Below are 22,731 nucleotides of genomic sequence, written 5' to 3'. Positions count from 1 at the left end.
TTGTTGTGTTGTAGGGTGTGCCAGAGCAAAAATATCACAAAACATGTGGTTTTTTTGTAATGCGGTTCATGAGAGATATTGTGATGGACAAGGATTTGAAGTTTGCTGAAAAGGTATAGTGCATTTATAATAAAGGTTTTGTTGCATTATTTTGAAATTATAGTTTGTTTTATGGTTTTAATTTTTTTATATTTTATAGTGGAAAATTAGGTGTGGTATGAAATATAGTCAATTTGATTTGGATGAAGTTCGGGAAGAGTTTGTTGAAGAAGTGTTGAGAGTAGGAGTTAATGGGCTTGATGAATGTTTTGCTGATGTTGTTTCTGATAGTAATGCAATGTAAGTGATATTTAAGAATTTTTCTAATTTAGATCATGTGTATGTGTGTTTGAAACATATGGTTTATATTTTAGAACATGAGAATAGAATTTAAAAGTATGTGGTTTCTGTTTTTGAACCTGGATAATTTTGTCCCCTTTTGTTATTTTCTTTCTGTTGTTAATAGGAGAGTACGCAAAGATGTAGTTGAGGAAGTGTAAGAAGTTGGTGTTGGAAATCGTTCAAAAAGGATTTCAAAGTTGCCTGGATATTTACAGTCTCCATTTTTGCTTGAGTCTGAGCATTTACTAAAGAATATGCTTAGTTCGCGGAGAATGTTGGTTGAATATACTTTTTGTAATGAAGACCCACAGTAAGATCTTAATTGAATGTTGTTTGTGTTAATTTGAATTTTCTTTAAGATATACTGATTGTTTTTATTTTATTCTGTTTGTTTTTTTTGAAGTGAGTTGTTGTATAGTGATTGTTTGTCCACAATCAATAGAGAGGAGATTATGAGCTTGTCAGGAAGCAATCATTTGGTTAGTAATGTGGTTGATGCGTGGTCTCGAATATTGAATTCTGAAGAGAAGAGCAAGGGTCCAACTTCTGTGCATAGATTCTTCTTCTCTACTCTACCATTTGTATGTGTTTTTACATTTTGATAATTTTTTTGTTAAAAAGAAATTGGATTATATTAATATGAATGTTGTATTTTTGTATAGGTGATACTGTGTACTGATAAGGGAGTTCCTGGAAGTATTAAGTACAGCGACAGACACAATGCTTTTTTTGACAGGATTAGTTATGAACTTCGTGAGGCTAAAGTAGATAGTTTACAGAGTTATCACTTGGTAATTATATTAAAAGTAAATTGTGTTTTACTTTAATTGTTGTTTGTAATTATTATGATTGCTTATGGTTTATTTTTGTAGGTGTTCTTTCCGGTTGTTTATGCTGCACATTTCTATCTTTTCGTTATCAACCATTTTACTAGAAAGATAGACGTTATTGATAACAAGGCTCTTGATAAAGGTGTAAAAGTCCATAGTAAATATAAAGGTTTTGCAAAGGCTTTGGTAATATTACTCAACTGTTTTTTAGTTTTGTTATTGTGTTCTATATATTTACTGTCACGTTCAGAAAATCTAAGTGTATGTTCTGAATAGTTGATGATATGTTTTAATATTGATAAGATGTTGTTCTATGTTTTTCAGGTGAAAGCATATTATCTTTATATTAAAAGAGAAAGCCCTAATTGCTTGAATGTTATCAGTGTTTATGCTTCAAGACATTTGAAGTTGAAGTGGAAAGACTCAACCAACAATGATAATTGTGGTGTTTTCCTTTTGAAACATATGGAATCTTATTTTGGACAAGATGAGGCTGGATGGGATATTGGAGTTCGAAAGAACAATGTGAGTTTTTTTTAAAATCTTTTTTATTATAGGTTGTTGTTATTATTTTGATAATGTTAGTAATAATGAATGGGATATTGCAGGTTGATCAGTTGAAGAATTTTAGAATTGAGTACTGTTGGAAGATTCTGTCAAATTCTGGAAACAAAGAAGTTGCTGGTGTAAATGAGAAGACATTAAAATGGAAGAACGAACAATTAAAATAATTGTATATTCTGTAATTGCTGTAATTATATATGTTAGAACGTAAGACATATTATTTTAGAACATGAAACATATTTTTTGGAACATACACGATTTTGATATCAGTAATGAAGTGTTTGAAACACATATTTTGAATTAGATTTGATGAAATAGTGGTTTCTTTTTCTGGATGTCATATCTCAGTGTTGAGAAGGAAGGATATAATGAGAACCAAATGACAGCAGTATGTTCAGCTTCTTACATAGAAAAAAAATTATTGTATGTTCTAAAAAAAACATGTTATATCCACTTTGTCATCAAAATAGTGTACCATATAAGAAAATATTTATGTTTCAGCTTCTTACATAGAAAAAAATTATTGTATGTTCTAAAAAAATATCGTATGTTCTAAAACAAGTATCATACGTTCTAAACCTTATATCATATGTTCTAAACAATATATGAGATCAGTTGTTCTCTTTTTCTGGATAGTTTCGGCTATCATGGTTAGCAAGCTGTTTACAGACTCTGCATAACCTCTTTTTTTCTGGTTTTCCTCAACAGCTTTCTCTCTTTCACCCTTCAATCTTTTATCACTGTTTCCTTTTGGAATATGTATACATGTACCTTTGTTCTTTGATATTTTTGGTGCTTTGACATTAATTTCAGTTGGTACACTAGTTCCAATCAATATTTCCATGTCTTAATTTTTTGAAAGAGTTCTGTTTTTCTCAGTGTCTTTTTGAGTGATTTTAGCTTCTAAATCCATTCTGATTCCTTGAAACTTCTTCACAAGATCCTTTATATTTTCCTCACTACCTTGAGCTAAGTAGACACAAACATTAATCTCTGACCATAGTTGATTCAGCAATGTTTTCTTATCAATTGTAGCAGCACATTCTTCCATAAGATTTCCTTGCAGATTTATATTTTTTTGACTTGTTGCTAATGTAGTCCATCTGTTAAGCACATACCTGTTAGGAATTGATTCAAGCATTTTTGCCTTCCAAACCCACACCATGTGTCTGCATGGTAAGCCCTGTCTCTCAAACTTCTTGCACGAACATTTTGTTTCGTCTTCAATGGTGTTGTACATAACCTGAAAGTTTTTTGATGTCCTTTGCTCTTTGATAGTGTAAATTTCGAAAGGAGGTTGTTTATAGAATTTGTCTATTCCACAAAAAAAAAGAACCATTATAAACCTCTTCCTGAAACTCATAAAAGACAGTGGTTGTATAAACATCAGCTCCATGTGTTTCAATACCCATTGGTGTTTTACATACAGGTCTTTTATGTTTGGCATCATTGTCATTGTGAGCTTGGTTATGCCTTTGTGCATCCATTGCACTATCAAATCTCAAATAAAATTCTACAAGACTTAGATGAGAATTTGTAAAAGCAATGAAAAAGTTGTTCTCACTCTCTGACCTTGATGTAGTTCTCATAATTCCTCCTAGGAATAAGTCCCTGAAATACGCTGGAATCCACATTTTTCTGATTTCAAATATTTGACATAGTCATTCATGTTTCTCCAAATTAAACTCTGAAATGACTGCTTTCCATTTTTCATCAAATTCTGCAGGTTCAATCTCAACACTCCAAACAATTGGTTGAATCCTTTTTAAGAAATTGGTTTCTTGCATAATTGCACGACCTATTAAAAAAAGGAGTTAGTATCTTGATAATATACAAATATTTTGAACATGCCAATAATATATTGGAACATACAATGTAATACCTGATCAAAACATATAGTAGAACAGTCAAGCAGTAAAAAATTTAATTGTAAACAAAGTTTTAGACGGCTTACCTAATTTATCATTCATCTTTTTCATAATGTGCCACATGCAGAATCTATGTTCTGTTTTTTGGAAAACATTATTGATTGCAATCTTCATTGCTGGGTCTTGATCTGTTATTAAGCACATAGGTTCATTGCTTCCCATTGCGTTAAGAAACGTTTTGAAAACCCACTCAAATGATGCAATATCTTCTTTAGCAATTAAACAAGCAGCGAACGTAACACATTTTTTGTGGTGGTCTACTCCAGTAAAGGGGCCAAAGATCATATTATATCTGTGGAAATAATATACAATAATTTGTAAATAAGAAAACTTATTAAGAATATAAGAATAAGATTTTAGAACATGCCAATAAGATATTGAAATTCATTAATAAATATTTAGAACATTGCAATAAGAAATGGGTACATATAATATTGATGACTTGTGGAGAAATTCCGATCAGCTTCCGTCCCTGTGGGGGCGTCATTGGGTTCGACGGGGGCAAGCTCCGATGCCAAAGTCAGTAAGGAAGAACAAGAGAGCAAACTGAATTGACAAAGGGTAAGTGAATGTGTACCTTGATAGCCTGAGACGTAGGCTATATATAGTCGTGAAGTTGTAACCTTCAGTAACTAGAAAGTCTCCATTAATGTCCCATTAATGGCGGTTACAGGTTACCCTTAAGTTGGCGGTTAGCTAATTGATAGCTCATTAATGGTCTTTATTGCCGGATCGGCCCAGCCGTTCTAATGGCAGATTGAGAGCTTATGGAGATTCGCCTCACAGGTTCGCCCGTGGGTCTCTCTTGGCAAGTCCTAGGTGATCCGCCCGTCGGATCTCTTTACTTTGATACGTCGCGGAATTCCCGTGTCAGGCGACCAACACGTGGCGTTCTTTAGGCGAATATCCCTTTTGATCCTTGGGATAATATCACAATGTTATCAGAAGCCCCCTCAAAGTTCCCTTAAAGTCCTTTAGGGCTTTTGAGCTTCTTTGCGCGTCGTCATGATTACTTGCATTAATGAGCACTCTGTTCGATGCCAATCATGGAGTGACACGTGTAGCAGGCGCACTGCCCGAGGAGAGAGAAGACGCCTTCTTCATTCTTTCTTTTCTCTTTCTTCCCCATTCGTTCTTCCTCTCCATTTTCCTTTGCGTCTTCTTTGCAGAGCTTTCTTCGGAGTTTTCAGAATCCTTGAAGCTGTATTTTCATGTAAGTTCATCTTCTTCATTCTATTTTTTCTGAATGTTTAGGAGCTCTTCTTCATCCTCCGAATCAACCTCTGAACTTTTTAATTTGACTTCTTCCTCTGAGATTGTATTTAGTTGGACTACTTCGTCATCAGAAAATTCCTTTTCCTCCGAAGGTACGGTCAGCTCCGATTTAGCTGAGTTACACAACTCGGTGTGTAATCGTGATCGAACTCATCTAGGTAGGAGTCAAAACTTTCCACTCCGATCACTGGTACTGCTCCGGTCGTAGTTCTTAGGCATTTTTCTGGGATGATGGCCTCTTCTTCTGCCTTACCTAGGAAAAAGAAACCTCGAGCGGAGTCCACTCCGTCTCGTATGAGTGCCGCGGATCTAGCGGATCTGGTGAGTCGCTTTCTATGGATAAATAATTATGAGACTCAGTTGGCGGCGGCTCATCAACGACCCTCCTATCCGCCAAGCGGATTCTTATCGGTGTAATGTAGTCATGTGGAGAGAGGGTTCCGGCTTCCTCTTCCAAAGATGATTGCGGACATCCTTTCTTACTTTGATATCACTCCTTTCTTACTTTGATATCACTGTCAGCCAATTACATCCTAATGGCTGGTTAGACATAGCTTTAGACTGCTATCTGGCCTCGAACTTAGGAGTAGTGTACACTCCCCGTATCTTCAAAGCTTTCCATAAACCGTCAAAGCGAAAGTCTGAGTCTTTCCTTACTTTTGCAAAATTTGGAGTGTATTCGCCGTTTAGTGGCAAAATTTCCAACGTCCATTGTTGGGACGAAAAATTCTTCTACATAAAGATAAACGAGGGCGAATCCCTAGGCTTCCCAACATTCTAGAATCCCAAACCTTTGCACATGGCGGGAGATATGCGTATACTGATGAATAGTGATGAGGTAGTGGTGGAGCTCATGAAGAGTGTCAAGACGGAGGCCTGGACATACGCTGATGCCTTAGATTTCATGATGAGTGACATTCCCCTGATTCGCCGGGAAGGGGACCAGTTTATTTACTCGAAGATTGCACAGTTTGATCAAGGTAACTTTGTGTTTTCTTTCTTTGAACCTTGATCGCTTTATTCTTCTCTTTGGCAGGGGTTTATCTAAGGCCAATCACGCTCTTGCAGAGAAGCGTAGGAAGTTGTTGGAGGATGAGGCTCGCAAGAAAGATCAGGTGGCGAATCCCCAAAAGGGTGCAGGGAAACGTCTAGCTGATACAACGGCTGATCCGCCTCTGAAAAGGAGGAAGCCTGCAGCTTCTAGCGGTTCAAAGTTTATGGCGGATGCCATGAAATCCGCCATGCCTGTGGTGGAGATGGAATAAGTAGGTTGTCTTTGTCTTTTATCTGTTTGTTAGGTTTGGAATCTAAGTTTTGATCCTTACATCTTTGTGCAGACGGCGAAGCCTGACCTGGGCAGATACTGGTTCGCCAAGTATGGTGTCCAGGGATCCTTGAAGAATGAGTCTGTTATCAATGACCTAGACGAGGCTCTGGATCAGTTGGGCGAGGTACAAAGGAATCAAAACCAGATTCCAGGATCAACCCATACTCAAAGGGGAAAGACGGAGCTTCTTACGGTAAGTCCCCTTGCTAGAAAGGATCTCTTTTTAGAAAAAGTTGTACCTTTGTTCTTTCATTTTGACAAAACTGTTTGCCTTTGACAGATGTACACTCGCATACGCGCCATGGAAGCTGAGCTCCTTCAAGGTGTGGCGAACAAGGCTACCATAGAAAGGTTGGAGAAAGAAATCGCTGATGCTAACGTGAATGTCGCATCCGCCGCGTCCGCCATTGCCCTCAAGGATGCCGAGATTAAAAAGCTAAAGGAGAAGATTGAGGCAGACGCCAAGGAGCATGAGAACACTTTAGGAGAAGCAGAGTACATGGCTGAAGAGCAAGCTTTCTTTTACGGTGAACTGATCATGGCGTATTTCGAGCTGGCGTATCCCGAGATCGACTTTACAGATCCGCAGTTCGCCGTTCCGGACCCAGATGATGTTCTCAAATTTAACAAAATCCCGGACATCAAGGGCTACCTCCGTGACTATGTTCGGAAATGGATGAAGGGACCCGTCGAAGAAAGCAAACCTTCCACCAATATCAAGCTAGTGGACCTTGAGGAAGTACCTCCAAAGGCGGGTGAGGAGCTGATAACCGATGGCACATTTGAAGCTGTTGAGAAGGAAGCTTCTCAAGCAGGTGCCTCAGGCGAGAAGAATACTAAGGAGAATACGCCTGTCAATGTTTAGTGTTGTTGTTTGTAAAACTTAAGTACAATTTTTTAATCCTTATGGTTGCTATTTATTTTACCTTTACGTTTGCGTAAGTAAATATATAAGCTTATAGGAGTTATTTTGGAGAAGGTTGTTGGTCCCTTAACCAATTACAAGTATAGTTCCAAGGGGGGGTTAGGAACTATTTAAAAATTTTAAGTTAGGGCAGACTTCTTTTTCGTGAGAAAAAGGTTTTAACAGCGGCGCTGAGTGAATAGCAAGATACTGGCTTAGTCAACTGGTGACTAGGTCAGTTTCTTTACTTGAGTCAGGAGATAGCACTTAGAGTCTATTCTTGAGCTCAAATATTCAATGCGCACAACTCAGCTTGACCTCTTTACTTGGTCAGTTTTTGTTTAAGCAAGCAATGAGTATATAAAGGAGTTTAAGGTTAGAAATATGTTACTCAGCAGATTTATCCAGGTTCGGCCTCCAAGCCTACGTCCTGTCCCCGGAACACGTTCCGAGATTTTGAATTCTCTACTGAGCTCTTTAACGGTAGAGCATCAAACCTTTTACAATCTTAGCAACTGAGTATAACAAGAGTACCTTCCTCTATACCTCTACTCAATCCTAATCTCTCACTGAGTACTATAACCGAGTACTCAGCCTCTCCTTTCTAATCTCTAGAAATGATAAGTGTTTGTCCTAAACAATGATTGCTAAGACACCTTAGATGATTGAATAATCACTCTAGACTTTTACACAAAAGATATGAAATTTAGTGTAAGATTGCTTTGCTTTTTCTTGCAGAACTTTGCGTAGAAATTTGGTCAGCGTAATGGCTTGATCAAGTTCTGTGTAGAATGAAGCAACTGAAGGGCTCTATTTATAGAGACGTCTGAGGCATCGGTCATTTCGAATTTCGAAATAACCGTTGGAGGGAAACGGCTTCCTGTCGTTGTCATCCTGTCTTGCTCAGAGCTCTCGGCCAATCAGATTTGAGTATCTTCTGTCCTCGGTCAGCTTTTGGTCAGCTCGGCAGAATGTCTCTCCATTTATGGTAAGGTCAACTAGACAGCATTCTGTGTCTTCTGAACTTTACCCAAAGTGGAAACACTTTGTTTGGAAGTTGTTCTTAGCCAGCTGCTGTCTTGTACTCTTTGTCGAATCAACTCAGCAGCTTCGTCCCGAAGTTGTTCCACGAAGGTCTTCTAGATCCTTCTTCCGCTGAGTTGCGTTTTGTACATAACGACAGCGTTTTGACATACGTGGGCCGAGTTGCCTTAAACTGTTTGACTTGGGCTTTGACTTCCGTATTGGGCTTTGGGCCTTTTAATCTTTGTGTCTTATAAACAATTTAACTCAACATTGAACAAACACATTAGTAGAATAAATCAAAGCATTTAAACTTAGTGTGTTTAGAATATATTTTTTAATACACTTAAACAATTTTGTCAAATCAAAATTATGTGGAAAGGTGTTTCAACAAACTCCCCCATTTTGATGTTGGCAAAACTATTCAGCGAAGAACTCAATATTGAGCTCCCCCATGATAGTTGACCTATTATAGCTTAGCAAACTCCCCCGTCAGGGTTGAGCTACTGACTTAGTTTTACTCTAAACATTTAAAGGTTTAATCGAGTAAGTCTAAGGTCAGTTTTCAGATGTAGGTCAGCTCATGGAACATATTCTATTTTACTCAGTGTTTAAGCGGAAGTTATAGCATTCAGAGGGCGCTGAGTAATTTGTTGTTCAATGAATCTTATAAGACAATGTTTTAAAAGCATACAAGTCAATGTCAAACATATTATCATCATTGGTTACAATCAATAAGTTTTATAAGCATTAAACATAGTTGATGTAATTGAAGATACATAATAACTTAATACTCAGCATCATAAATAATAACTCATAACTCAGGTTTTTGATAAAAAGATGCAAGTATTGATATTACTAGAAGTAGTCAGCGTATACAACAAAAGAAAAACATAAACATAGAGACTACAAACTTAGCATAACTGAGCTAGCCTAATTTCTATTTCTTTTTCTTTTGCTTGGACTGACTATGCTCATGCTGTGTTCTAGCTTGTTCTTTCTCCCCCGTTTTGTCAGCATCGGGAGGAGGAATCCTAAAGGCATTAGTTAAGACGGCTCTGGTCAGTTCGGTGGACAGTGCCTTAAGTCTATCGGCGCTTTCATTGACACCGTCAAAAATAGCAACTCCATCATCTGAGACCTCTGCGGGTATATTAAGTTCAGCAGCGCTGATCATGCTGACTATGAAAGCTTGAGATTTACCTATCCAGGTAAGTGCTTCGGACAGGCTAGCAACGACTTGATGAAATGTCTTTAGTAAGGATGTGTCATAGTATTGACGCTGAATATTGCTGTGACGTACATAGTTGAAGGTTTGTCTGGTGAAATACAGTATCTCATTTTGCTTCATGGCGTCAGTGTCCATTTCTTGTTTGTTCAAATTCAACAATCGAACAGCCTCTCCAATTTGCTCCACTGAGCATTGAGAATAGGAGGCCATTTGCTCGTTGGTCTTGATTTGCTCGGTGTGAAGCTGAGCAAAGAGCATTTTGACTTCATCAGAAGTTGCATATCGCGTGTTCGCAGCTGACAAGGTCTGAACTTGACCTTGTAGAGTGTTGAGGTGTTGAACAATTGTCAGCTGGAGCTCAGCCAGCTTTGTGATGGAATCCTGCTTAGGTTGTTGTGCTTGAATGGAGACTATGACACTCAGCAGATCCTTGAATCCCTTAACTTCATTGAGAAGCTGAGTTACGTGGGAGAGCTGAGTTGTCTCAACAGTAGAAGACCCAGCAGCAGGTGGAGTGGTTTGATGAAGGTCTTTGATTAATGTTTGCACCGAGTCGATGATTCTTTTACCAGACTCGGTGGCATGCAAGTAGCTAAGAGAGCCTTCATTAACTTGCCTAGTTACCTCAGTATGACCGGTTGGAAGAGGAGTCAGAGGAATAACATGGTCAGTGACTGGAAGTGTGTTTTCAATCTGCACTTGAGTCTCGGGTAGAGCTGATTGATCGGCAGAAGTATTGATTAGAGAAGAAGTAATCTAAATGTTGTCTGTGCTGACTGGGGTAGGAATGTCCTGAGTCAGCAAAATGCTTATGGTAACAGCATTAACGGGGATTGGCTCCACTTGGCTTGTAGAGTTAGCGGAAGCATTCAAGTCGGCGTGTTCCTTTGGTGAAGAACAGAGGCTTGCTTTTCAAGAGAAGCCGATGGAGTAGAAGATGGTTGTTTTCTGAAAAATTTCAGCTTGAGTGCAGAAGGATCCTTGGTCGGCTTCTGGATAACAAAGTCAGGGATAGTTGGTTTTTGAACATGAGGGTCAATGACAGACTTCTGACTTGCCTTAACCAATCTTCTTCTGCGAGGAGGAGTGTCAGCTTGAATAGACTCTCCTGAGTGAGAGGGAGAAGTTTCTTCTTGATCAACATTAAGCTGGTCAGCTTGTTCTTGTTCTTGATCAATATTGGGTTGGTAAGGTTCTTGTTCTTCTCCAGCAGCCAAGTCAGTATTGGTTGGCTCAGCTTCAACCTCACTAGCTGTCTCCTCAGCGTCCTCAGCGTCATCCTGACCGCTTGCTTCTTCTTGTTCATCATCTTCTTCACTATCGCCATCTAACTCTTCCTCAACTTGTGCAATGAACTGATCGTCCAGATGTACATCATCTTCTTGATGCACAGCTTCGGTTCCTAAACACTGTGTGTAGTGAGAATCACCAGGAACAACGACGTCAGTAGGGATAGCATAAATAGGGGTCAGCTCTGAAGACTTATTCTTCTTCAGGGGATGCTCTTCTGTTTCAGGCTCATCTTGCCTGCTCCTCTTTTTAGCTGACTTAGGTCTTTCCTGACCTTGATAAGTAGCTGACTTCTGCTTCTTAGTCATAGGCTCAGCTTTCTTCGAAGGACTCCCAACAGCTTTCCTTTTACGGGCAGCTGGAGCCTTTGTCCTTTTGCTTTGCTTTGGAGCTATTTCCTCGGCTTATTGTTCAGCAGCAGCTTTTCCTTTCTTTATTGGCTGATTGAACTTCAAAGCCCTCAGCGAAGCAGCGGTTATCTCAGATCCTCTAGCCTTAGTTTCCTCAGATAGATCAATTTGATGATCTAAGAGGATTCTGGTGATGAGCGAGCCCAGCCTGAGAGTTCCAGTGCTCCTTTGGAAGCCAGCAATCAAGAATACTAGCATGTTGATCGGTTTGTATGTCAGCATATGCCATATGAAGCATTGCTCAAAATTTGTTGCTGAGGTGGTGCAGTTGATCTTGGGATAAATGAAGTAGGTCAGCAGATAGTGAGCCATCTTTTGGTGCTGACCCATTGAGGTACTTGAGACTTCTCCAGAGTGGCCAGAGGGTTTACAGAAGGTGGTATCGTACCCAGTTCCTTCAACAAGTTAGCAAGATAGGTAGGGTTTATGAAGATGGTCTTTTCCTTTACCACAGTTACCAGATAGTCCTGGTTATCATCAGCAACTCGGAGATTGTGGTAGAACTCCCTTACTAGGTCAGGATAGGTGTGATCCCTAATGGAGAACAGCTCGGTCCAGCCATTTTTCGATATCCATTCGCAGAAGGGTTGCTCGGATGTCACGAAGGCCTTAGAAACCCATCGTGAGAAGTCTACTTTCCATTCCCTCACGTCTTCGAATACCTTTGTATAGGTTCTGGCCTTGGTCGGCTTACCCTTAGAGGAGGTAGCTTGGCCAGCTTTGACTTTGCTCGGTGTAGTGACCTTGGTGGTTTCAGGCAAAGTAGTTTGCATGGAGGGTTCATCGGAACTGGTCTTAGGGTGACCGGCACCGGAGATGTTGATGGAAACTCTAGTCATGGTTTCAGAAAAAGGATTGGGAAGCTTTGAGAGTCTTAGAGAGAGAGAATGCTTTGCCAGAGAATTCGGTAAGTGTAAAGAAAATAAAAAATGGGGATTTACCCATGATTTATAGCGGTGAGGATTGGATCTTATCGAATCCATGTGTCAGTTTTGCCTTGGGATTGTCAACCGACAAAGATCTTGGCTTTTATGACACATTCGGCGCATACGTCATCCTAGGTGGCTATTCGCGTTCTTTTGCATTTAATGCAACAGGCGGATGTTGAAGAAAAGCACACTATTGATGATCCTGTTACTTTGACACAAATTTTGAACCAACTGCGTGCATGCCACCAGCATATGTATTTGTGGTTCGATGCTATTGTGGAAAACAGTCAAAATATGAGTTCAAGAATTTACGCGGTGAATGCCAATATCCATACTTTGAGGAGAGATCATACGTCAACCCGACGCCAGTTGTTTTCATTTTTCAGTCGTCCAGTCGTAGTGACCACACCGCCTCCACCAGATTCCCTTCACTAGGATAGGTTTTATCTTATCTTTTCTCAACTCATTTATTTTTATGTTATTTTTGATTAAGTTTGGTACAATTTCAATTTCTATTTATGTTGGATACAATCCATTTCATATTTATATCTTTTCGTACACTTTTGCTTTATTTCGTACAAATTTTTCGTGTTTTATCAATTTTTGCACCAATGAGGACATGGTCCAATTTAAGTGTGGGAGGAGATATTGCATGTATCATTTTGTTTTTAGTACGAATAAATGCAACGAATAATTTTTACGCAATATTTATAAATGCAACACTTGTTTTATGCAAATGCAACATATATTGCAACACAATTTATTTAACATTATTTTTCATAATGTTACATTTTTATATGTTTAAATGATTATTTTTTAGGTTATCATTATCGTTAGAAAGAATATTTCTATACATATACAGGTAATATTTTTCAAATTTTTTCATAAATCTCCGATACGATTTTAAGTAAAATTGTCTCGAGTGAATGTATTTAAGTAATAAATTCTTTATTTTCAATCTCTATTTTTTATCATGCAATTCATGATACAATAAATCTTATTTTAAATTTTCAATTAGGTTTATAGGCATTAAATTGAACTAACAATTTTTAGCTCGGTTTGATTTCGTCTTACATAAACACCAATTGAAGTTTTTAAGGAAACTTTAGCCATAATACATGTTGAATTTTAAGTCAATATAGGATGAATGTGCTATCTTTCTTTTTCCCAAGTTACAATTTCATGTTTCATATTAATTAATCAATTAGTTGAATTCTTAACTTTTGGCCACGATTGAGACCAACCTTATCACAATCGAGGTATGAAAGGGAAGAATAATTAAGTACCGTTTACTTTTGGTCACGGTTGCGACCACCCTTATCACAATCGAGGTATGGAAGGAACGTTTAAAGCAAAAAATAATAAATGTGTATAAGTTTAAAGTAACGATTGCGTCCACCCATGGCATGGTCGGTGCCTCTTAAGCAAACACAAAGCAATAAAATACGTATAAGGTTACGATCAAGACCGCCCTTATCTCGGGCGTAACTAAGCAAATAAATTAATCCCAAGTACTTATTTAAATATATAATATATCTCATATATTAGTTTAGGTTTGGGAAAGGAAATTTTGTGCTTTGAAATGCCTTGAGACGAAAGACTCAATAACATGCGTGCTTACATTGTCCCGAATACTTCAATTCAAAATTGGAAATACAAGACGAATGATATATCGTATTTATACTAAGTTAGTTTGATATTTTGCGTATAAATTTGCCATGCGAAGTTAGTCTTTTCGGCTTAACTAAGTTAAAAGGTAATATAGAGATACATGTTTTATTTTCGTAAAGAGATTATTTAGAGAATAAATTCAGAAATTTTGCTCGGGACTAGCAAAAGATTAAGTGTGGAGATTTGTTAAGCCCAAAATATACCTAAAATATCATCATTAATTACATCAATATTGCTACAAATTTATGCTATTTATAACTGTTTAGAAAGCTTTTACTCTCGAATATGTTTCTTTCTTGTAAGGTACCTAAATATTTGGTAAAATCCAAATAGGAACGAAAAGAGCTCAAAAACAGAAGAAAAACCTTACAAAATGAGTCAAAAACAACAAAGATCAATTACACCAAAACGAGGACAAAGACGAAGTCAGAAACAGAGAAAAATGCAAATTCTCAGCAGAGAATCCAAAATTCTCGGTAGAGAATTTGGGGCCGCGACAGGAAATTTCAAATTCTCGGTCGCGACACGCCATTTCGTCCGAAGGCTTAAAAATCAGTTCCTCATTCTCGGTACAGAATTTCCATTCTCGGTAAGAGCAGAAATTCTGCCAAGTACAATGAACACATGTTTAATTCCAAGAAACACGATCGTTCGGGTGGATAAAGACGTCCTTTCGCAACGGACACGATCCTTCACAACGGACACGACTCTCCACAACGGATACGTCTCTTCACAATGGACACGACACTTCAATCAAGACTCTTCAACATCTATAAATAAAGAGTTGATTTGAGAGTTGAAATATTAATGAGAGAGTTAGAATTTAAGATTAGTGCAAGAGTTATGCAGAAACTCTGACTCAGAAATGAGTCAGAGATTAGAAGTTTGATTCTATTCAAAGCAATATGATGTACACAAATTGTTTATTCAATAATAATAAGTTTAGTAGCGTTTAGACATTGTTCCAGTTTAGTTTTCATTTTGGTAGTGGACCGACCCAGTCTCTATTACGAAGATTCAACGAGAAGATTGAGTAGAGGATTCGCCCCTGAGCCTGACAAACTCTAACGAAACCCAAGGAAAGGATTGATCAACCCGTTCACTTGCACGCCGTCGAAGAATTCAATGCTCCATGTTCTCTGTAAACTTGTATCAATTTATATTTCATCTAATAAAGTCCGTTCTATTCGATAGATTTTTATGCAGCACTTATGGTAACCAATCCACTAAAGTGACTGCTGGTGTTTTCATTAAAACGTAGTTTAATTCAAAATCTTTACAAGGAAACTTTGTTGAACACTTAGGCAAATTATTATCTTGGTAGAGTTTTAATTTGGTTAAGGGCAATTATCCCGGATAAGGGTTTTGTCGCGTTCAAAGCCTATTAATTAGAGGTTCCGTCATTTATTTCATCTTTATAATTCGTACAAAGTTTAAAGTTGTTTTCTTTGCTTAATGCAAACAAATATACTTGTTTACTTTTCTAAAGTACTAAAACGTTCCTGTTTTGCAAATTCATTCTTAAATCAGATATTTTCTAACATCTTCATACTCTAATCTAATTCTTATTCTAGCAATTTCAAAACCAAAAACCGATTAAACGATTTTTCCATATTATAAACCTAAAAGTAAATCTAACCGATTCAGAATAAGTTTTGTTAAAAAACGTTCCCTGTGGGATCGATATCTTTTATTACTACAAGCGTATACCGTGCACTTGCGGAAATCGCTCAACACATATGCTTTGTAAAATTCAATACCCTCATCAATAGTATTAAATTTTGTTCCTACAGTAGGTATTTTTTCTGGAGAGCAACACGGCTTCCATTCTTTTGTTCCTTCAGGAGTCAGCCCAAATTCTACTTGTTGAGTGTAGGATATAATTGCAGTAGAAGAATCATTAGGCTGCTCTTCATTTGACACTGCCTTTAAGTGGAATTTTTGAACATATGTGATAATATATAGAACATATGAACAAATGTTTAGAACATATGAACAAATGTTTAGAACATTAGGTACAGTTTGAAGAATGTATTGAACTATATATTTCAATATACTCAATTTTATTTTTTCAACAATTTTTGGAACTAATTATAAATAAGAAACGAATAATATGTACTATTATCTATAGAACACATGAACAATTATTTAGAACTAGCTTTTTTAGATTATGAAGAACGTTAATTGCGAATGTACCTCTTTCAATAGTTGAATACAGAGAAATTTCATGGTGATCATCATTCTCCTGTAGATCATTGTCTATTATTTCATGCAATTCCATTGTTTCGGAATAGAATCTGAATGATTTCCAATTTGTTTCAGATTTAAGCAATTTCTGAATAATTATAAACATAAAAAACAGAACACAAATTAATATTCATTTATAGTTGTTGGATATTACATTACCTGATTGATGCTATTGAGATCAATTGTTTTGAATCTTTTTCTTTGACTGTAGATCGTCTTCTTATTCCTCGTTTTTGTTAATCTGATTTGCGATTTCCACTAATATCTGTATTTTTGAATGACAGAGCCATGAGGAAGGAGGTTGATCTAATTAAGGAAGGAGGAACGATGATGAGGAAAATCTGAGGTTGAATGACAGAAGAATGATGAAGATCGAAGTGAGGGAGGATTTCAGCGATCGTTGATCGTGATTTTGCAAGAGTGAATGGCGTGATTTTGTAATTGGAGTAGCTGGTGGTTTTTTAATGTATAAAACTACGTAGTTTTTGGTGGTTCTCACCTAAGGTGAGTTCTCACCTAGGGGAGGGTTCTCACTTGATCCCTCCCCTATATATATATATATATATATATATATATATATATATATATATATATATATATATATATGCGCTCATACGTTGTAAAAGTAGATAACTTTGTTCAAGGACGGAGTCAAAGGGGGCAGGGGAAGGTCTCCCGACCCTCCGGCCCGCCGAAAAACACCAGCATGGGTGTTTTCCACCCCTGGTATGGAGGTTGACTGCCATGGCCGAAGCCCCTCCGGCCATGGCAAACGTTGAAGAAGAGGGGTTGTGGCCCCTCTTCTTCATTCTATTTTAATTTTTTTTTTGTTTTACTTAAGTACAAAACGACGTCATTGTGGACTTTAATTAAAAAACGTTGTTTCATTAAAGTCCAAAACGGCGTCGTTTTGGACTTAAGTGAAAAAAAAGAGAACAGCAGCACCACGCGAATTAATTCATTTTATCCCTTTTCTTTCTTTAACAGCCGACCGAATCTCCCCTTCTGCTTTCCTATTTTCAATACTAATACAGGTCTACTAAAGTTTTTTTTATATATTATTTTAATGTCTTCAGATATATACTACTAAATAAGAAAGTGTTGCTTTCTAACTGTTGGCCCAAAATAAAATAAATTTTATTTTATGTATATACAATACTTGGGTTTCGATTTTAGGATATAGTTTATATTTTATCTAGAAAATAATAAATGATAAAATAAAAATGAAAATACATTCGTAAAAACACGCGGGGCATGCCTTCCTATACGCGAAGCGTATACCAGCCATCCGAAGACGTTCCGCTTCAGAGACTCCACTACGCGGGGCGTGCCTTCCTATACGTCACGTGTAAAACGCATCAACAAGGCGCTCCAGGATCAGAAGCACAAACACGCGGGGCGTGCCTTCCTATACGTGGAGCGTATACCAGCCATCCGAAGACATTCCACTTCAAAGGCTCCACTACGCGGGGCGTACCTTACTTTACGCCACGCGTAAAACGCATCAACAAGACGCATCAGGTTCAGAAGCTGCACTACGCAGGGCGTAGCCAGACTTACGCGGGGCGTGTTCTTTCTCTCGGCGAACTAGAGGTCAGTTCTCACCCGGAGCCCGTTGTCGATCACCGATTTCTCAGAACGCATCCGGACACAGCCACGGGCTAACCTACAAGCTTAGCCCCATCCCCACATCTAGGCCCAAGCCTTAAGATTTTCTCTAACCACAAGGTAGTGGGATGATGTGGCATGGAAGTTAGTGGAGGTTAGTGGTAGTTGGAGGAAGTTGAGGAAGTTGATGATGTGGCAAGGTAGTGGGCAAGGTTAGAGAGAAAAATAAGGGTTAGTTGACCAATAATTACCAAAATACCACTAAATAATTACCAAAACGCCACTCCAAAAAACTATAAATAGACCCCCTCCCCTTCATAAAAAATCACTCATCCAACACATAAAACCCCCTCTCAAAACTCCAATGCTTAGTCTCTAGTTTCTTTTGTTCTTAGTTCTTCAAGTTCTTCAAGTTCTTCCTTTCGTTCTTCATTTTTCTTAGCTTCAATTCCTTCTTTAGCTCCCCTTTAGCCTTAATTCAGTTCCAATAGCCTCTTTCCAAGTCTTTTCAATTCCCTTTAGCATTCCCAAGCTCTTAATTTGTTCAATTCTTAGCTAGAACTTTATTTCTAAATTAATTTTCCAGATTCGTCCATTTATTTTCAAAGCCTAATTCCGTCCATTTAAAGTCATTTTTTGTAATAACCGTAATTTTGATCAATTTATAAATATATAGATATAATTATTGATTAGTTTCTTATTTAATATATAATCTTATTTTTATTAAATGTGATTTTTTTTAACCTAATTACTTTTATAAATATATCTTTAACCACTTAAAAACAATTTTAATACCCTTTTGGTCTATCTTTCCGAAACCTAGTGTACTTTTACCAAAAAAAAAAAAAAAAAGATATAGTTTTGTCTAGCAACCCTCAAAGAGCCGCCGTCCTCCCTTCTTCCCTTGGAGGTACCAAAACTTTATCTGCTGGATCATCACTTACATCAAGTAAGTATATTCATGTTTTTTTTTCTATGTAGAAAAGTAGTTTTGTGAATTTCATGATAATGATACCTTTGAATCAATATTTTATTCCTATATTATTAGTGCTTTATGGAAATTTCCACTTTCTTCAAAATCCTTCCCTGCACAAAGTCTTGTCAATATTAATTAAACCCAAAATATATATTAGTTATTTGGTGAAGAAATTTTAATATATATATATATATAGTTAGTTAAGTGGACCTTGTGAATTTAATTTTGATTCCTTTGTGTCTGGAACTAAAACTATGTTTTAAAGTTTACAAAAACTGTTTTATTCCAATTCATCACCCAAGCCTCCTCTGTTTACTATTTTTCCGCTGGGCATCAGAGTCTTTAAGTTCTTTAAGTTCTGTTTTCTTTTAATTCTTCCAATCTTTACAAATTACTTAGTTAATTTAGATGTATACATATAAATAGGAGTTTTGGAGTTATGTTCTCTTTATTATGAAGTGAATCGTTTTACTACGAACAATTGTTTAATGAGTTTATCTGTACCTATATTTCATATAGGTAATTTTTAAAAGTGCTTAATCTAATTAAGTATGAAGGTTATTACTTGTTTCCCCCTAAAATGTAAATTGTCTCCGTTAGTTTAGATATGATTAAGATTAGTTTGCTCATTCCCCATTGTTATTGAATCAATAGGAAATTCTGATATTCTTCCTGTCGATTGAGAGACGAGCTGTCGGGATTTGACATCGGCTTAAGTTTCAGGTGAGTGGTAATTATAGTACACGACACTGTTTGATTGAAATATTAGACTGAAAAACTGTTTATCAAAATTAGTGTTTGACTGTATATTTTCGTTCCTAAAAACGTATAGCTTAAACCTGATGTTTACTAAATATCCTTAGTATTAGAGCGTATATTCTGGGAACAGGCCTTTATATTGATTTGTTTTATTATCAGGTACAATGAATTTATTAAAATCTGGTTTGATATGATTTGTAGTTTCTGATACGCGATTTATCGCAGTTATTTCATTTGTTTTAGAAATCTGATAATTCGTTCAATCAGTTATGATTTTCTGATTTATATATGTATACTATATGTTTTCAAACTGGTACAAGTGCTCAGTATATCTGTATCTGTTATCTGGTCTCTCACCGATCTTCATAACATTAGGTCCTTGCATTTGTCTTTGAGTCAGGTTGTCAGTTGTGAGTTTGTCGTCAGTTGTGTCAGCATTAGAATCATGCATAAGATCGGTGAAGGCGATTATCTGTTATCTGTATCTGTTATTGGTAGAGCTTACCATTTATCTGGCCCTGGTGGTGTGCAGTATCACCACTCTGTTACATTGTACCATGTGTTTTAAAGCTTTTGTCTTATTTTCTGATTATTCTAATATTTGATATTTTGAAAGGCTTCAGTATGATGTTTGACAATTGATTGTCAGTATTTTGGAATTGATTATCTTATATTGACCATTTGGTTTAACTGATTTTGACATACTATATTTTGAACTATATTTGTCATAATTTAAAAGTATCAGCTTGCCTGCCTGTTCCCTTTCTGTTGTGTGCTGTAGCTACTGCTCACTGAGGTTTTCGCTCGTATAGACGAAAATCTCATACCACGTTGAATCTTTCTTTTTCAGATTAAGGTCCCTGTTTGTGAGGTAACCCTGGATTGATGTTGAAGGAGACTGCCTAATAAATTAGCTTTATATTATCTTTGGAGAATTTTGATTATTGAGGTTTAGACTTGCACATTTGATTCTTTTAAGGTTTATTGATGTAATTGAGCCGAGTTTGATATTCTGTTAGTAAATTTTGGAATTTCTATTAGTTCATAATTAAGGCTAGCATAGATTAAAGTTAATTTAATTTATGCGCCGGTCATGGCATGGGTTGGGTCGTGACATTTTTTGCTTCCAATCCCTTCAACAAAGTTGTTCCTGACGTCCTGAAGTTCGATCTAGTATATTTATTTTCCTAATTCCGTATTCAGAAACTCTATTTACAAGCCGATCTTTCCAGCGCAAATTCTTTTAGATACTCCGTTTCCAGAATTTTCCAGATTCGTCCGGTTGTTTTCAACTCTCAATTTCCCCCTTTTAAAGTTCGTTTTAGCCTTAGACCCCTTATAAAAGTTTGTTCCTGACATTCCGAAGTTCAATTTAGACTATTTGCTCATCCGATTCCGTGTTTCTAAGCATCCAAACGAGCCTCCCAAAGTTAAAGATTAAATCTGCCCCATTTGCCTACCACACGTTTCGACATTGCCAAAGATCACATATCGTACGGGCCCGACCGGCTACAGCTCTCCGAGAACCTCGCACCAACACCAAAATTCAACGTCAATCCGAGATAGCTATTGTGGCTCCGAGTTTGTTGTTGAATTTCAATTTATTTTATTGCATTTCAATTCTTTGTATTGATTTGTTTATTCTAATTCAATTGATTACCTATATGTTTAATATAGAGATTTCTCAATCGTAATTCATTTCATTTTAATGCTTACTTTGCACATATGTATTCAAACACTTATTCATATCAATAAATACCAATTTTCTCAAATCTCGTGTCAATTTCGCACTTTAATTTCCTTTATTTTTCCGTCTTTAATTTATCCACATTAGCTTAAATAAAAATAATTCATATCGCAAAGTTTCTATAATGGCGCGAGAGACCCAAGAGGGACTTTTTCAATCCTTGCGTCCCTCGCCAATCGCTTCGATTAGATTTCAAGTTTTGGCGCGCAAATTCCATAACTTAACCATTTTTAATTGAGAAATAATCTTCTCTGGCACGCCCGCATCCTAACCACATGTGACAAGGTTGAAATTAGCATATTCGCAAAATATCGCTAACAATTTTTGGCACGCCCAGTGGGACCTTTTGATTTTTAAGCTTTGCCAAAAATTTCAATACCTTTTTGCATTTAAACACGACTCATGTTTTTTTTTCCTCGCCCCACTTTACCTTACTAAAATTTATTAGTTAACGCTAACAATTTTTGGCACGCCCAGTGGGACGTTTGTTTTTTTTTTAGCTTAGCCAAAAATTTTAAAAGCCCGTTTACTTTCATACCACGTATACATTTTTCATTCAGTTTTTAAAAAAAAAACCGCTTGTTTTTCATGCTTTGCTTTTATTCCATTAATAAGTATTTATTTATTTCTTTGTTCTTTCTTTTTTCAACACTAGATTACTAACTTAATTTCATCATTTTCACCTATAAGTACTCACGAAGGATGCCTCCTAGGAAGAACACCGGGAAAGATCCAATTCCATCGGACTCCGAAGAGAATCGAAATCAAAACCAAGATCACAACAATGAGTCCGGAATGCCCGAAGGCTTTGTGGCCGAGACTGTGAGCCATAGTGGAGGTGAAAACCAACAACCACCTCAAGGCCCGCCCATATTCGACTTGACACCATTTATAGCAAATATGGAGAAGCAAATCAACCAATTTCTACATGGGTTTTCACAAAGCATGAGAGAGAATCATGAGGCTATATGCAGCGCGATGCAAGCTAGCAACGAGGCCATGTTCAAAGCTAACAGCGAGGCGATAAACAATTCCAACAAGGTTCCAGCCCTCGAAGAAAGGATTGTTGATTTAACCGGAGAAATCGGCAAAATCCCAGAAAAATGTGCCGAGCTTTTCTCACAAAAGTCAAGATCCCAAGGACCGGCAAGCAATGGAAAAGGAACGCCGATCTCAGGTGCCGGTGAAAGGTATACCCCTCCACCAATTCGAGAGGAAAACCTCAGGTTCAATGAGCGCGGCGATAGGATCAGCCCAGAACTCGTTCAAGTCCCACCACCTCAATAACAGTTTAGGTCTCATACTGGGCCTAGTAACCATACCGAACATTACGAGGAGAGCTATACTCGTAATTCAGGGGGCAATGGGAGGGGAAGCAGCCTTCACCCACAATGGACGACGCACACACGCGTGGAACCCACCAACAACGTAGGAGAGGCCCAACGCATAAAAAACATCATCCAAGAGATTTATGGGCCAGCCGTGAGGGAGGTGTACCGACCCGAATTCCAAAAACCATATCCACGGTAGTACGACCAACTATATCCCTTACCTCACAATTTTAGAGTCCCTTATTTCACTTTATTTTCAGGAGAAGAAGGGCAATCCACCGTAGAGCATGTGGCACGCTT

The 22,731-nt window shown here is 37.3% G+C and overlaps 1 long non-coding RNA gene across 1 annotated transcript; it reads left to right on the top strand.

Annotated features, from left to right (window-relative positions):
- The first annotated feature begins 18,462 nt into the window (after nt 1–18,462).
- LOC136221832 (uncharacterized) lies at nt 18,463–20,788 on the top strand. The gene is made up of 3 exons (XR_010685332.1): nt 18,463–18,567; nt 19,249–19,317; nt 20,204–20,788. It is a non-coding gene; the product is annotated as an uncharacterized lncRNA (long non-coding RNA).
- Nucleotides 20,789–22,731: the final 1,943 nt, after the last annotated feature.

This window comes from Euphorbia lathyris, chromosome 3, assembly GCF_963576675.1.
Source record: "Euphorbia lathyris chromosome 3, ddEupLath1.1, whole genome shotgun sequence".
NCBI lineage: Eukaryota > Viridiplantae > Streptophyta > Magnoliopsida > Malpighiales > Euphorbiaceae > Euphorbia > Euphorbia lathyris.
Note: the sequence above shows the minus strand (reverse complement) of the source record. Positions and strands in the feature narration are given on the sequence as shown.